Raw genomic sequence first — 16,018 nt, forward strand, 5'->3', positions numbered from 1 at the left:
AGATACAACAAAACACAAATTTCATATATAAAAGAAAGTTCATAGAAAACTAATAAACAAACAACACTTATATGAAACTCTTTCTCAAAGCAAATCCCTTGTAGCCTCTTCTAGGAAATGTAGGAAGAAAAAATCTCTCACTTTTCTCCTTCTCCAACACCCTTAGAGAAGAGTTCACACTTAATCTCATCATAAAACTCTAAATTATAAGAACAATGGACTCTAAATGGTTGTGGAATGAGAAATGAAAGAATGTGTGATGTGTGGAAGGTTGAATTGGGGAGATGAGATGTCAGGAAGAGTCACTTTTCTGATCAATTTTATCCCCAAATAAAGCCCAGAGTTGGTTCTCCAATAGGTGCCTCCAAAAACTCCTCAAAAAACATCCAAATTCATCAAATCTTCTAGAAACAGAGATTGAACCGACATTGGCGCCATCGGCGTCAGTGTTTCGTAATTTAATTCGATGCTCACTGTCAAACGGCGTCGTCAGCGCTGCTTCTGGCGCCGTCGGTGCTTAAAAAATTTCAACTTCTTCATTTTTGCTCCGAATTTCATTCTTTTTGCTTTTTTTTTTGCTTCAAGTCCTAAAATTCAACAACATACAAGAAGACATAAAAATACCTTCTATTAAAGTGCAATATCACTAAAAATGAGTATAAAATATTAAAAATGATCACTAAAAATGAGTATAAAATATTGGTCTAAAAATACATATATTTTTGGTGTATCAACTATCTTAGTTTTTTCATTTACCTATGGGGTTTTCCTGAGTGTTCCCCCACTACTAGATTCTTACACCTTGATTTTTATTATTGTTCCATTGAAAATTAGGATGATTTTTTCAGCCTAGGTTATGAGTATTAGAGTATAGGTTATGAGCAAGATTTCTTACAACATTCACAATATCTGAGATAGTAGTGCTAGAATCTCTCACTAGTCTGTAAACCATCCCATCACTACCTAAGTATCCTGAAACTGCACTAATCCCAAAGGTGTCAAAATTCTTAGAAATGGCCACTACTTATGAAGCTAGGATAGTCAAAACGTCTGTATCATGCACACTACCTACCTTTTTTGGGGTGAGACTCTTAGAAGGTCATTGGAAGTTATTGGTGAACATTTCTTCAATCAGTTCATCTGCCTCATCAAATGACTTTGACATGAAGGTCCCCCAGCAATAGCATCTACAATGTATGCTAGTGCGGTCATCATCTCCTTAACTTTCTTCTCGAGACTACTGATATGTTCTTCTTATTGATGTATGATCCTCTGCAAACTCTTCTGTTAATTCTTCCTCACTTGGTGGTGTATCTCTCGTGTAGATGAAGTAGCTCGAGTCTCACCATGTTGATTTCTACAAATTTCTCCACTATGTCATCAGGAGGGTCTCTCTTTCCGTTTACTGAGAACTATTGCTGAGGCTCTTAGCTTTTGTAATATTTCTTCTATCAAATGTCTTTTTTCTTGAGGACTGTCAACCAAAGTGGTGGATTGTATACCCCACAACATCAAAGACTTCCTCTGATGGTTTACGTCTTCATATGTTGTTTTTGAGTACAGGACGAGATACCTTCAGAGGCGTGTCGTCGTGTTGTGGCTGGGTACGATCCTCAGCTCGTAATTTCCACACTAGTGAGTTCATGTTGGCAGATGTTTCTTTGGCCCTTATCAGCAGCTCATCATGTGTAGGTGGAAAAGTTGGACGGTGTCTAGGTCTAGCTTTGACGGGAGAGTGAAGGTACTATTTTTCTGTCATTTTGGGTCCCAAGCGAAGCATGAAGGGCACCCGGGCTTGGGAACTGGAATCTATCGGTACCCCAAGTGAAGCTTGTAAGGGACCTTGGATGTATCATCTTTTTGATACCTGCGACGTGGCTTGTCATTCTTAAGAATTTATCTTCTTAATTTTGGGGAGACTGCACACCCCATATCTTGCAAGTTCTATGCGACTGAGCATTTCTCCTTTCGAGCAATTGTCTTAAACACGGAGTGAATCCTTGAAACAAACAAACTTTTTTTCTTTTTCTTTTTGTCGGGGAAAAGATCGAGATGGAATGATAGCAATCTTATGAACATATTCCTCATCGAGAGAAGTCGACAATGGGCAGGGCCTACTTCCTTTTAAGAGATTACATTCCTCAGGAAGACCCATTTCTTTGAGCTCATCGATCTTTTTCTTGTCTGTTTTGTTCCTTTTATTTTTTAGAGTGGAGCGAATTCTATTCCTCCACTGAATGCGGGTCATTGGTGTAGACTTAGAGCTGGATCCAATCTCGAATATGGATGATGGTGGGACGTACTCCTCTTTAACGAGGATCTTCTTGCCTTTGTAGTTAATTTCTTCCTTGGTTTCAATGACAGAACATACCACAATGGATTTCAAAGTCCTCCTAATAGCAGAAACTTTCTCATATAGAGTTCTCTTAAGTAAAGGGAACTCCCGGTGCAATTTTAGACTCAACTTAATCGATGGTTCTATAATCTTGGTGGTAGTTGCTTTACCATGGCGTGAGGCAGATTACCAAGCATTACTTTAATTTAGTTGAATCTGGATCCAAATTTGATCAACGATCCTTGGTAGTCAAAAGCCTTGCCAGTTGGCAAGTCGAGTCCTATGACAAACAAAAAGACTAACTTCGGGGCAGTCATTATTGTGATTCTATTATTTTGAAGAAATTTAAAATATCATCTTGCCTTGTCTTTCAAGACCTTACCAGTTATGTAAACTATGGTTTTTGTTTATATTGTTAAGTTTTAATTGTAATGGACATATGTCTTGGGAAAAGTTGGCTTTAATTTCATTTTGTTGAAACTTTTAAAGTCAAACTATTTGTCATGTCCTTTTGTCTTGTTATTTTGGAATTTATGATCTTAAGACCCGTTCATTACAAGTTGTTCTAGAATTGGAAACGTGTCAGTTGGATCTTGCCCAAGACTGAAATGAGCAAAATATATCACCGAGAAGAGAATAATTTAGCCTACAGAAGGTAGATTACCTTAACATGAGAACAAAATTATTAACCGGAGATGAGGAGGGAAGAAATATCCCCATCGGAGTCACCAAACTCTTGCGGCAACTCATTTTGTTCCGTCGGTCTTCATTTTGTTGTTTATTTGATGTCATTGTTGTTGTTTTGGAGTTGCCATTTTTTTTTATGTTGCTCTCTTCTCTGAATAGTTCTCCATCTTAGATTGTGTGGGTAAACTAAGAGTTGAGAAATCAAAGGACTAGGCCAAGCAATAATGGGAACAAACAAAAGAATTGTACAGAAAGCCTTCATAAAGTGAATTTTTGTATTAATAGTTCCAAAGCATAAATTTGAAGTGAGATCAACTCAGGATGCTTCAAAAAAATAGAATTGCGAGGGAGACCTTACGAAAGCTAACTACTAGAGAATTCAGGTTGATATTCATGTTATGGTGTTCACATCCTCCTATACGGACATATATCTATAGACAATACACAAGCTCGTGACTCTTATTAAAAAGAAGAGGAAAAGAACAAAAACACTGCTTAATCTATAAATTAAGTCACAAATCAAAACCTATCTCCTTAATTCTAATAAAAAATCATAGCTTATCTTATTTACAATTGACCAGACTAATGAATTTAAAGCATAGATGGATTAGCTGGCTACCCTTTTTAGCATGGCCACCCTTTTCAACATGGCCACAATCCAAATACTATGGTTTGATTTTTTTTCTTTGTTGGCTTTAAAACCCATAATTTCTATTGTACTCGTTTAAATTAGGATCACATTTTCTATCTATACCAATAATGTTCAACACAACTTTAGGAACTGAAGCAAATTTTTTTTATAGCTATAACATAAGTCTTCATTTCTTAGCCTTATCCTCAATCTTATGTTCTAGAATTTTAAGTATCAAATTTATAAAAAGGTGAATAAATAAAACCAAAATTATGTCCTAATATAAAATAGAAATACCAAATATTTGATGGTCTGAAGTTCCATTGAGCTTATTTGTATATGGAGTTTCTTTCCCTTCCCTCTTTTGCTTAAACAAAGAATTATTTCTAATTTGAGTTGAATCTGCGAAGTTAATGATTGACACGCCTAAAAATGAAAATGTGTTATTTTTTCTAAAAATGTGTTATTTTTTATATACATTTTATGCTCATGTTTAATGATATTGCACTTTAAAGAAAGGTATTTTGCGTATTTTTGGTTTCAGGCACAAGAGATAGAGTTTTGGAGAAAAAAAAGCAAAAACAGAATAAAACAGGGTCAAATGGAGCAAAGGAGCACAAAGTAAACTGGCGCCTAGGTGCCAGCTTTTGACGTCTAGGTGCCAGCTTCAGGCGCCTAAGCGTCAGACCTTGTATGTGGAAATAAAGAGCCCGGCATCTAGGCGCCATACATTTATTTCAGGCTTCTAGAAGGCTGGCACCTAAGCACCAGGGTTGAGCCCCTAAGCCCCAGAATTGGTTTTTCTTAAAAAAATACAATGTACTTGGATGAATTTTGAAGGGGCATCTGAAGTGACTCTTAGGGATTTTGAGGGTTATTTTAAGGGTGTGTCTCTTCAAGTGACTCTCTCTGTCTCTTGGCCAAAATGGGGGAATTTGTAGCATTTCTAAGTCTTGGAGTTCTCCAGAAATGCTGAGAGGTCGTAGATAGGAGTAAAAAAATGTAGATTCTTACCTTTTTTAGGGAGATCGGAGAGGGGACTTTGAGAGATATCTGTAAGAGATTGTATTAGCATTGCATGTATCAGCAGGTAACTTTGTTGGAGGGATTTTCATCTTTCTTTCAGAAGAAAAAGACTAAGTATTGTGTTCTTTATTATCTTGTACTTGATGTAAACACTTATCTAGTGGATTTTCTTTGATTTAATGAAGCTTTCTGTTGCATGTGACACCTGCTTTGTGAAATAGAATTCTTGTACTTTTCTTTTGCAATGAATTGGTTGAATGTTAAGGATGTTAGGATGCATGTTAAAATAGATTTTTCATATCAAAGTGATGGTTCTTACTTCTTGCTTCATTTACATATTCAATCTAACCAATTGGTATGTTAAAATTTGTTATAAAGGGCTCGACTTTAAAAACTAGGAGTAACCATATTGAATTTATGGGTAAAGGAAAATTTATCCTAAGACTCAATGCAATGTTAGGGAGATATTTGTAGATGGGTGTAAATTGGTATTTCAAGGGTGATAGACAAGATTCTTACCAATTTGATTAGGACTTTGTACCTTAAATCTAAGATTGAGTCAATTTGAGGGCTATTAGGAGAAGGAGATTGTAGGGTGGCAGGCTAAATGTTTCACCGTGACAATTAGTAATTTAAAGAATCAAACCTAGGTTAACTAAGCTACATTTTACACTCGAAAGAGGGTAACTTAGATTTTTTCTCGTATTGTCACTGTTCATATTAGATTCTAAACATCCTATTCCTACATATTATCTAAATCACCACAAAAGAAAGACAATTTATACACCTCAAAATTCACCAAACCAATTTATCTAGTTAGGTTTAACTTTAGATTTAGTTTTGTATTTAGGAGTAGTTGATAAAAAAGCACCCTTAATCGATATTCCAAACGAAGAACTTATAGTAGTAGACTATAATTAAGCCAAAAGTTTTCTTACCTCGTTTCTCTGTGGGATCAATACTCTGGGTTTTAAAGAAAACACGATATTACTTGAACTATATGTATACTTCGTAGATATCCTAGTGTGTAAACTTTAAATTAAATTCTAAACTCTATAACATATCTATTTTTTCACACTAGCCGCTTAAAGAAATTGGGTCAAGTTTTTTGCCAGTAAACTAAATAACTACGTAATTGTGGGTCAGGTCAATGATCATAAAAACCAAACTTTGAAAATCCATGCAAACATAAGAGCTATTATTATTTTAAGTATAAATTTTCTTAATAGATAACCAATTTTAATATATAATTAATACATATGGAATCTTTGACCTAAAATAAAAGAAATCATGTCCTACCCATACGGGATAAGAGGAAAATCTTTGAAAACATAGACCCCAATCCTAAAATCAATTTTTTATTATTAGATCCATATAAAATTATGCTTTCACCTTTTCAGATGATACATTATTTGTATTGTTGTATCTAATCCCAAAATAGAAAATTTTGGCTTTTGTATGGTTCATATTTCAAGAAATACAATGACTCATTTAAAATTAAATTGATTCACATAAACGTTATACTTTATGTATTGCCTTACTCTCACACAAACATTTAATCCAATTTTATCCAAGTCATACAACAACACCTAAGCATAAATCCACCTCAAGGAAGAGAGAATGTATAATGACTTAATATATTCTCTTTAAGTGGCTTAGATTTTAGTAATGTCACATTTTGACCATAAGCATGCAAATACATTATGTTCACACCTAATCTTTGACCTCATATTTTAGGTGTTGGACTATGACATTGATTATGATGAGATGAATGATGAAATAAAAGAAATAGTACACAAATAAATTTGATGTAGCTAATTGTGTATCCGACAAGCTTAGCTAACAACTATCCAAAAAGTGAGAACTCTTGATGAGTTTTGAGCTAAGGTGAGCCCTGTAATAATCAATTTTTATGGTGAGAACCCCAAACTAAAACTAGAGTTGTAATCAAGCCGAGTCAAGTCGCATATGCCATGGTTTGAACTTGGATTGGTCTAGTCATAAGTTGTCCATGTTTAGTTTGAGCTTGAAACGAGATTTCATATAAATGTTTGTACTTGATTTGCTTAACTTTTTTAATGTTCATACTAGATTTTCACTTGACTTGTTTAAATTAATTGGAAATCTAAAATTTGAATGAGTACTTAACTTTTCAAATAGAATTAAAATTTTAATTTGTTCGTTTTTTCTCATATCAAACTAGTAAAGATATTTAAAAATTGAAAGAGTACTTAATTTTTTATATAAAATTATTAACAAATGATTTTAACAAATCTAAATAAATAGATCATTTAATAGATTTCAAATTAGCATGTACTAGTTTACATTAAATAAATAAAATAATATATAAGTTGTAAGTAAACTTTATTGTAATCAAATAATATAAATAGTAACTAAAAAATTAGGTACATTGAAATAAAAAAGTAAAAAAAAATTACATCAAATTCATATGCATATTGATATTAAATTATATTATGTTTCTATTAAATATATTATTAAATACATTCTTGTTAATCAAAATTTATTTATAGAGCATTTAACAAATTATTTGTTGAATAACAAATGAGTTTATTTATGAATATTAATAAAAGAGTTATACTACATTCTGATTTAGTTTATTTAAGCTCCGAGTTTTTTAAAAGTATTCAAACTTATTTATTTACTAATTTGAATAGACATGATCGAATATTAATTGAGTCGAGTTTGAGTTGTTCATCATGTGCACTGGTTCATTTACAACCCTAGTTAAAAAGCATGTCTTCTAAAGGAGTAATTGAGATCATTTAGTGAATAGTTTTGAAGAGTAGGTGATTAAATAATTCTTCATACGGATTCAATTACGAAGCACTAAAGGTTAAGGGAAGGCTAATTATTTATCAATTTTAAGCATAGTGAGAACTATGTTGACTCGTAATAATGTGTTCTGATTTAATTTCAAACTTTTAAGAAAACTTGATTGATATAACTCTTACAAAGTTCTCAAGTTTTTTTTTTAATAATATTTTTTTGAAAATATATTTTAGGAAAGAAAAACAAATGTGATGTAACATTAGATTTAGTGATACATCTTAGATGAGTTATACAATTAATTTATTGGAGAGGTTGATAAAAACATAGGCTACAAATTTCATTTAAATATTTATACTAATATTTTTAGAATAAAGGCAGTGTGATTCCATAAGATTGTTTTGCATAAATCAATGCTAATCAACATATGCATAAATATGTCAATAAAAACTAATCTTTGTCTTATGCACACTTGATAAAAGTTATGTCTATTTAAACTTTACATATTTTAAACTTATATTTATCAATTATATAATGTATTTAAATTGCTAAGTTTAAATCTCTTAATTGGTATCAGCTTTGCAATAAATTAAAATGTTATTTAATTGTAGGTTATTCATTTATAGGTTTGTGAGGCATATTGCATTAATTATTCTATATTATTTTACTCAGGCAAAAATGAATATTAGCACTTCGAGAGCAGGTTTCATATGGGATGCAAATATTATTTTTCTTACTTGTTTGGATAGAAAAACATATAATTCCTTAGAATTATTTTGGTTAAGTTGAGAGAGGTGGCTCCATTGGAGTGTTTTGTAGCTTCTTATGGATTGTTATGATATTTCATATGTTGTGTTTGTCTTTGCATTATGCTTTCAAAGTTTTAAATATCAATTGTGTATTTTTAATATTTTTTTATTATATCTATGGTATGCTATTAACACATGCAAATTTTTAATGATATCAAAATATATTAGACTTGTATATAAAGGATAGTCTAATAATTTTTATCTTTCTTTATTCAAATTTTATATTAAAGATTAGGATTAAATATATTTATAATTAAGCTTGTTGCCTTTTTAAGATCAACATACCAATTATATATTACAAATGTCTTCTAGCAATGATAATGAGCATTCAAATACAAAACATCCTATATGTTAACTCCCTACATGGATGCAAACTTATTCATGACATGGTGATTGAGGGTGTTGTCTTTTACCATGAGGCCGCAGGTTTGAATCACACATATTGTTTTTTGGGCTTATCTTTTTTGAATATAATAAAAGAGAACTCATTACAGGGAGTAGTCCATGGAGGAGCTCTTATAAATCCTACCATAAGATCTACACTCCTCTCATGGCCACTTGATCATCCAACCCACTCACACCTATTTCGTCATTAATGTCATCCCATCAATTTTTAGTCCCTAGCTCGCTTGGTAGCAAATAAGTAGGTATTTTGTCATACTAACCACCAATATGACAATCACATAACAAATCGAATATATGCACCATATTATTGTTACACGCCCACCATATTACTACTCTAGGTACCACTCATACCCACCATATCAAATACCACACGTTGATCCATTAATTCGTGTTGCTAACCGGCCAACAAGATCTAAGAATCCAAATTATGCTTATTTAAAACTAGCATATGTTTAATATAAAATAAAGCAACTGTTCAAATGAAATTTATAGTTTTTATCCTTACAAGGCACCTACATATAAAATTACAAAAATAGTTGGCTTGTGATGCACCTTTTTCGTTACGGAGGAAGGAACAGATTGCTATGCAAGATGCTTGGTTCGGAGAGCTTGACATGTAATATCTTTTAATGTAAATCAGTACAACAACGTTAGTTGTAATTAAATTTGCATTTTATTTTAAAAATCACACAAAATTTTTAAGGGCGGGTTAACATCAACTTATGACATGCAAAAAAATTTTCATAAACAAGTATGCAAATGATAAAAATAAGCCTACAACAATTATACATGTCAATTTTTAAGGGCATATTAACCTCAATTTTGTTGGCTTATTTTTGTCATTTACATTATAATTAAGCAAAGGGCTTATGAGTTAGAAAGAGTGAGAATGGAACACTCAACTCGATTATACTTTGCAAGGCTTCAGAAGTCCCTCATCTAGATGAATCGTGAAAGCCAATAAAGAAAGAAGAACGAGGTGACCCACATTCCACCTTTAGTTCAATGAACGAGCTAGTTAAGGGTAAAGCCAGATGCACTTTTTTCTTTTTCTTATGGATGTACCATTATACCTGGTTGCATTAACCCATTCTCGTATATTATTTTGATTATTTTTGTTATGTAGCATGTTTTTATTATGTAATAATTTAGAAGTCCTACCTTTTTTAGGTTTCTTTCTATATTTATGTTTGTACAAAGACTAGTATTATATTTTAAGATCCTAGGAAAAAATATATTTTGATACCTACTTAATCAATATAAGATTAATAATAACAATTGTAGTGAAAGTCAAAATAAATCACCTAAAAGGAATAATGAAAAAAAATAATTAGAAGCCCTTAGGATAAAAAGCAAATGATTGCATATCATATTGTCAATACCTCTTGATTTTAGACACTTCCACCCACTACACTAGTAGGGATCATTTAACTTATTAGGATAAGTGTCATATCTTGGCATGAGTAATACCGGTGTGATGGCAGTTTTCTATGTGTAAATATTCACACATGCATTTCATACATTAGGTTGTTGATACCCAAATTGCTATGAAGTACTGAAAAGCACACAAGGATATTTGATACTTAAGTAATAAATAGAAGTAGAGTCAGTATATTGATCCAACAAGGAACATGTTTGATTTCTAATTTAGTTAAAGTTATAGTTTACTAATTATCTACTTAGCTTGAAAGGTCAAAGGTTAAGTCAATTTAAGCATTACTAATCCTAAAGTTTGCAAAAAGAAAAACCTTAGTAAAAGTGGCAAGGTTTCTATCAAGTTAAAAGTTCTCCCCTAAATTGGATCTTTAAAATTTAAGTTTAGCTAAGTGATTAGGATAAAGGTGATAATCAGGAATAGTTTTCTTGCATTTCCCCTCTCGGTGGTCTAGGGTGGAAAACTAGGGCCAGAAGTCATGATTTTTTCTCTTTCCAAGGTTATTCCATGTAAAAAAATATTTTTATCTTCTCTTGCTACTTCTCTTTTATGTGCGTGTTCTTGATTTTTGTGCAATTCATAGATATTAAATTATCACCCTAGCACCACAAATTTTCTAGCACACAATAATATTTATGATAAAGAATGACATTGGATTTTCGGTAACATGAATATTTTAAAGAGAGATCAATTTTCATAAGAAACAAATATTGGATTCAATAAAGGGTCTTGATACACTATCAATAAATTTCCAACATTCAGCACAGATTTCGAGGTATGAGAGATCTCATTGTGTCTTTTGATCGAGAAACATTCAAACTTCGATTATGAGTCATCAGAAACTTTGATTTCAACAAACTTACTGTCAAACTGACTAATTGGACGAGATGAGCCCAATGATATCAAATTTGGTCCAATGTGAACCTAATCAAGCCTCGATTAGGCCATCAAACTTCTTTCGGATGCTTTACGGGCATATTTAGAAAGTCAAACATATGTCAAATCTGGAAAGCTTATAGACGAATCAAGCATCTCAGCGAGAACAAAGCCAACAAGCCTATGATCACTCAATTCTGACATCATTAAAGAACTCAAACACTTATGAAATGTTTTATGATCGAGGGAAGTTTTGTGAGCCATCTGATTAAAGTGTTTCATATTCCTTCATTAATTGTAAATGAGACTATTTAAATGGAGCCCTACCCCATCTTGAGAGGGGACGTGGAGCTTGATGCCTGGAAAGAGTTTGAAACTTGGAGAAGGAGCTAAAGTTGCCTCCTACTTCTACAGCTGTCAACCACCACCAACCACAATCAACCATTCCTTGTTGGTTGTCGCCGCCCACTCCTTGCAACGAAGCCCCGCGCAAAGCAACAACTGACGTCACGAGTCAGGAGGCAACCTGCAAAGCGACACACCATCTTGGACCACGAGCTAACCCTAAAGACGCTACAACAACGCAGCTTGAAGACGGTGTAACAACACAATCCAAAGACGGTGCAACATCTAATCTCGAAGATGGGGTAATGGCTCACCTCACATACACTCGTGTCGCTTTTGACTTCAGCCACTACAGTCTATGAATGTTGTTGCAACTCACCACTAAGACTTATGTGACCAACTACAACCCACATGGTTCACAGCTTGTGCAGCTTCCGACTCCAGATCTCGCAGCCTACATATGTCATTACTACTCACCATTACGACCTACATGACCAACTACGACCTATGCGGTCAATAGCTCGTGCAACTCCTTACTCCAGTTCCATGCGGCCTACGAATGTCATTACTAATCTATTGCGACCTATGTGACCAACTACAGTCTGTGTGGTTCATAGCTCCCATAACTCCCTACTATGGTCTTTATGGTTAACCCACACTCCTGAAGAAATAATCTACAACTCACCTGACCAACCACTATCATGGTTATCAACTACAACTTCTACTACAAGCTGGTTCTACAACCACCATCTACAACACTCACGAGAGACTATTACCTCTGCGATAATCGACTATAGCTCTTGCAGTCTGTTGCCGCCAAAAACTACAGTCAGATTACAAATATAAACTTTGTAATTCCATCTTCCCTATTTTAGGAGAAGAGTGGGCATGTGTACTCACCATTCATAGTGGATTATTTCAACTAGGTTAGGACTTGTGGTTTTGTCCTATTTCAAGAGTTTTTCACATAAAAGATCGAGGTGTCCTCTGCTGCTTATATATATTTAATTATCAAAATGTGTGTTGAATTCTTGCGCAACACTAACATGATAATCTATTACTCTAATATCGTAAATCTTCTAGCACGTACCAGGTCTAATAAAACAAGAAAGAAAGAACAATAAAATAATATACTAAATTTATTACGAAAAAGAATATTTGAAAAACAGACACTAGGCAACTCTAAAAAACTCTAATTCTATTAGCATAGATCAATTGTAAATAAATAATATATATTTGTTTAAGTTCACTTATATCATGCAAAAGTTAAATAAGCCAAATATCTATTATGAATTAATTTGAACACAATAATAATTATAACAAAATTAAAGAATATAGAATTAGAATAGAGCTCCGTTTATTTTTGCATGACTCATTTACATCATTTTGTTTCAACCCTTAAGCTAAGCCCCACATTCCAGGCCTGCAATCAAAATTATATACTGAAAAAAATGGAGTTGCATGGGAATTGAATTCTTTCTTTAGGCTCAGCATATTATAATTTAAGATTTGCATAATTTAATGGGGAAGTAAAATCATCATTTATATATATCTTTAAGTAGACTAATATTAGCTTTTAATTGCATCTATTGAAATAATAATTTTAAGCAAATTTCCTGTTTTCTTAAAACATAAACTTGACTTTCAATTATCAAATAATTTCATGGCCCTCTGCCTTATCGTCGGCTACTCCGTAAAGCTTACATACAAGTAAGAAAAAAACAAAAAAACTTTTGCTGATACTGAATGCATTATAGTGTATGGGTGTAAACGAACCGAACACGAGCAAGCCCAGGCTCAGCTCGTTTATACTTCGAGCTCAGAAAGTGTGTTTGTGTTCGGCTTGTTTGCTTAACGAGTCGAACACGAGTCATTCACGGACAAGAAGTACTTTTGACAACCTTAATCACGTAGCCATAAGATATTAAGAATTGTGGCAAGATTTAAAACATCATTATTTAATAAATTTTATTCTATTTTCTTCATTAATACTTTTAATTGATTATAAATCTTTGTAGCCATGTAGTCAATTAATTTTTTTTAAAAAAATTACTTTTACATATATATTTTTATAAATTTAATTAAGAAATAACAAATTTAAAAAATTACAAAATTAATGAACTCGTCGTCCTACCTCTACAAATGAAGTGTTAAATCCGAAGGCAAAATCGACGGGTTTAAATATATGTCGGAAAAAAATGCTCTATTTTCCTATGATATAGCGACAATTTATGAGCTGTGTTATTTGCGAAGATATAACTACAGGACATGTCGTCAGTTAGCAATGGTAATATTTTTTTGATGTTTTTTATTATTGTCGATCTATTATAATGTCAATTATAAACAAATATTAACCGACAACCATATTGCGTGGGTTATTTATGAACACGAGTTTTTTCAATAAAAGACCGAAATTTTCGTTGGTCATAATATTAATTGTTTAAAACTTTGAAGTTGTTTATAAGCCATCAGTAAATGCATTAATTATACTCCCCCCGCCTGAATCCCTCATTTTCTCCTTTCTCCTCCCGCCGCGCTGGTGCTCACCCTTCTTCTTCCTTACCTCCTTGAAACCCTCGGCCTCGTCCTTGTCTTTGCTCTCTTTGGGTTTCATCCAACACCATCGCCTTCGCAATCGAACCCTAAGACGAAATTGTAGCTTGTAGAGACCCAGAACTGCCACTTTTTATCCTCCTTTTGCTCGTCTCCTACCCAAAACCATTGAATAAGATAACTTTACATCTTCTTTTCATGCGATTTTATGCCCATGTGATATTTGGTAGCATTGTATTTATCGGTGGTTGGTAGTATGACAACACAACATGTTATTTATCGGTGTTTAGCAGCATGCTATTCTTTTGAAATCATTTGTGTGTCGATAACTCCTAGATTTGCTTTGAGAAATTATAACGAAGACCTCAAAGAGTTCTTCTCAGTGAACATCATCAATATCATGTAAACATCATATTCATTACCTTAAGAAGAAGGATGTAAATTAATTCTTAGACATCCCCGCAATAATAATGAAAAGTATGATAGCATGTCATCACAAAATTCCTATGAAATTATTTTGTGCATTGATAGCCCCTAACTTTGCTTTGATAAATTATTCAAGGAAAGTCTCAAAGTCTACTTTTCAGTGATCATCATCATTAACATGTAGACATCATCTTCTTTACCTCTAGAAGAATGCTATTAATAAATTCTTAGACATTTCAACAATAATAAGATCAATAGGAAAGTAAAATTATTTTGGTTTTTGTTGGTTTTGATTGTCTCTTTGTTTCTTGTGCTTGTCCTGTTTGATTTGCTTTAAAGGACTGTTGATCTTTGATGACTTCTTTTCTTCCTCTTTGAAGCTTTTAAGGTCTTTTTATTTTCTCTTATTTTTAAGGTAAACCTTAAACACTATTGTTTAAATGTGATGGTTGTTGTGTATGCTTAAATTTAGAATCCCAAAATATATGTTTAGAAAAATACTTACACACATACCACTAAATTCCTATGCACTTACATATTTAACAATTAAGCTTTATTTTCAAAATCAGCAACTAACGAGTTGTCAAATTTTTTTCTTGAGTATAACTGCAATCATATTTTCAAGAAAATATATGATACACTTGGAAGTTAGCCCAAGAGGCAAGATGCAATGGGAAGCTACCATGTCTCTAGAAGTCGAGCCTAAGAGGCAAGACTGGATGGAAAGATACAATACCCCAGGAAGTTGAGCCCAAGATGCAAGACTCAATGAGAAGCTACCATGCCCAAGGAAGTTGAGCTTAAGAGGCAAAATTTGATGGAAAGATACGATATTGTTAGAAGTTAAGCCCAAGAGGAAAGACTCGATGGAAAGCTACCATGCCTCTAGAAGACGAGCCCTAAGGGTAAGTCTCGATGGGAAACTAGGAGTGGATAGGCCCTCACTAAAAAAAAAAAACTCCAAGAAAGTAAGTGGTTGACAGGGTATCCACTCAAAGACCTCATAAAACTATAAACCTCAGAAGACACATGTATATCAAAGACCTCACAAGATTACAAGCCTCAAAAGACACAGATACAATAAACACCTCAAAATGTTACAAGTCTCGGAAGACACAAGTACATTAAAGACCTCAGAAGGCTACATATCTTCGAAGACACAAGTACATCAAAAACCTCAGAAGATTCTTGTACATTTAAATTAATTTTTTAACAAAACTTATATATATATTTTTTTGCACATTATTATTCTCCCACAAACTATTTTTATTTATAGAAAAATTTCCGTTTAATTATTTAAATATATATTTTGTCACTTATTTAATAGTGATTTTTATTTTAGCCCAGATAACATTAATTTCTTTATGAACAAACCACAACTTGGTATCATGAAGTTTTTTATAAAAATAATTTTATCTATATGCTTTAGATGCCACCATATAATTTTATAATGATGTTTCATTGTATTTTTTATCTTTCAACTTCTAATCATAAAGTCCAAAACTAATAATCGATGTTGAGTACTTAAATTTTAACTTGGACTGACTTTACAATCTTCACATTCTCAACGACCTCTTTTCTCATAAAAAAATAATCAATTTATGTTTTATTAGATTCATTCTCATAAGTAATAATAATATGCCCCTCTTTTATTAAATAAAGTATTAACAACCCTAAAGAACTTAAATTGCTACAAATTAATT

The 16,018-nt window shown here is 32.7% G+C and overlaps 1 protein-coding gene across 1 annotated transcript in view; it reads right to left on the minus strand.

Annotated features, from left to right (window-relative positions):
* The window catches only part of LOC110028171 (non-specific phospholipase C2-like), a 59,913-nt gene that overhangs the window by 10,036 nt on the left and 33,859 nt on the right, over nt 1-16,018 (minus strand). The gene's annotated exons all lie outside the window — the stretch shown is intronic.

This window comes from Phalaenopsis equestris, unplaced genomic scaffold (genome assembly GCF_001263595.1).
Source record: "Phalaenopsis equestris unplaced genomic scaffold, ASM126359v1 Scaffold000499, whole genome shotgun sequence".
Lineage (NCBI taxonomy): Eukaryota > Viridiplantae > Streptophyta > Magnoliopsida > Asparagales > Orchidaceae > Phalaenopsis > Phalaenopsis equestris.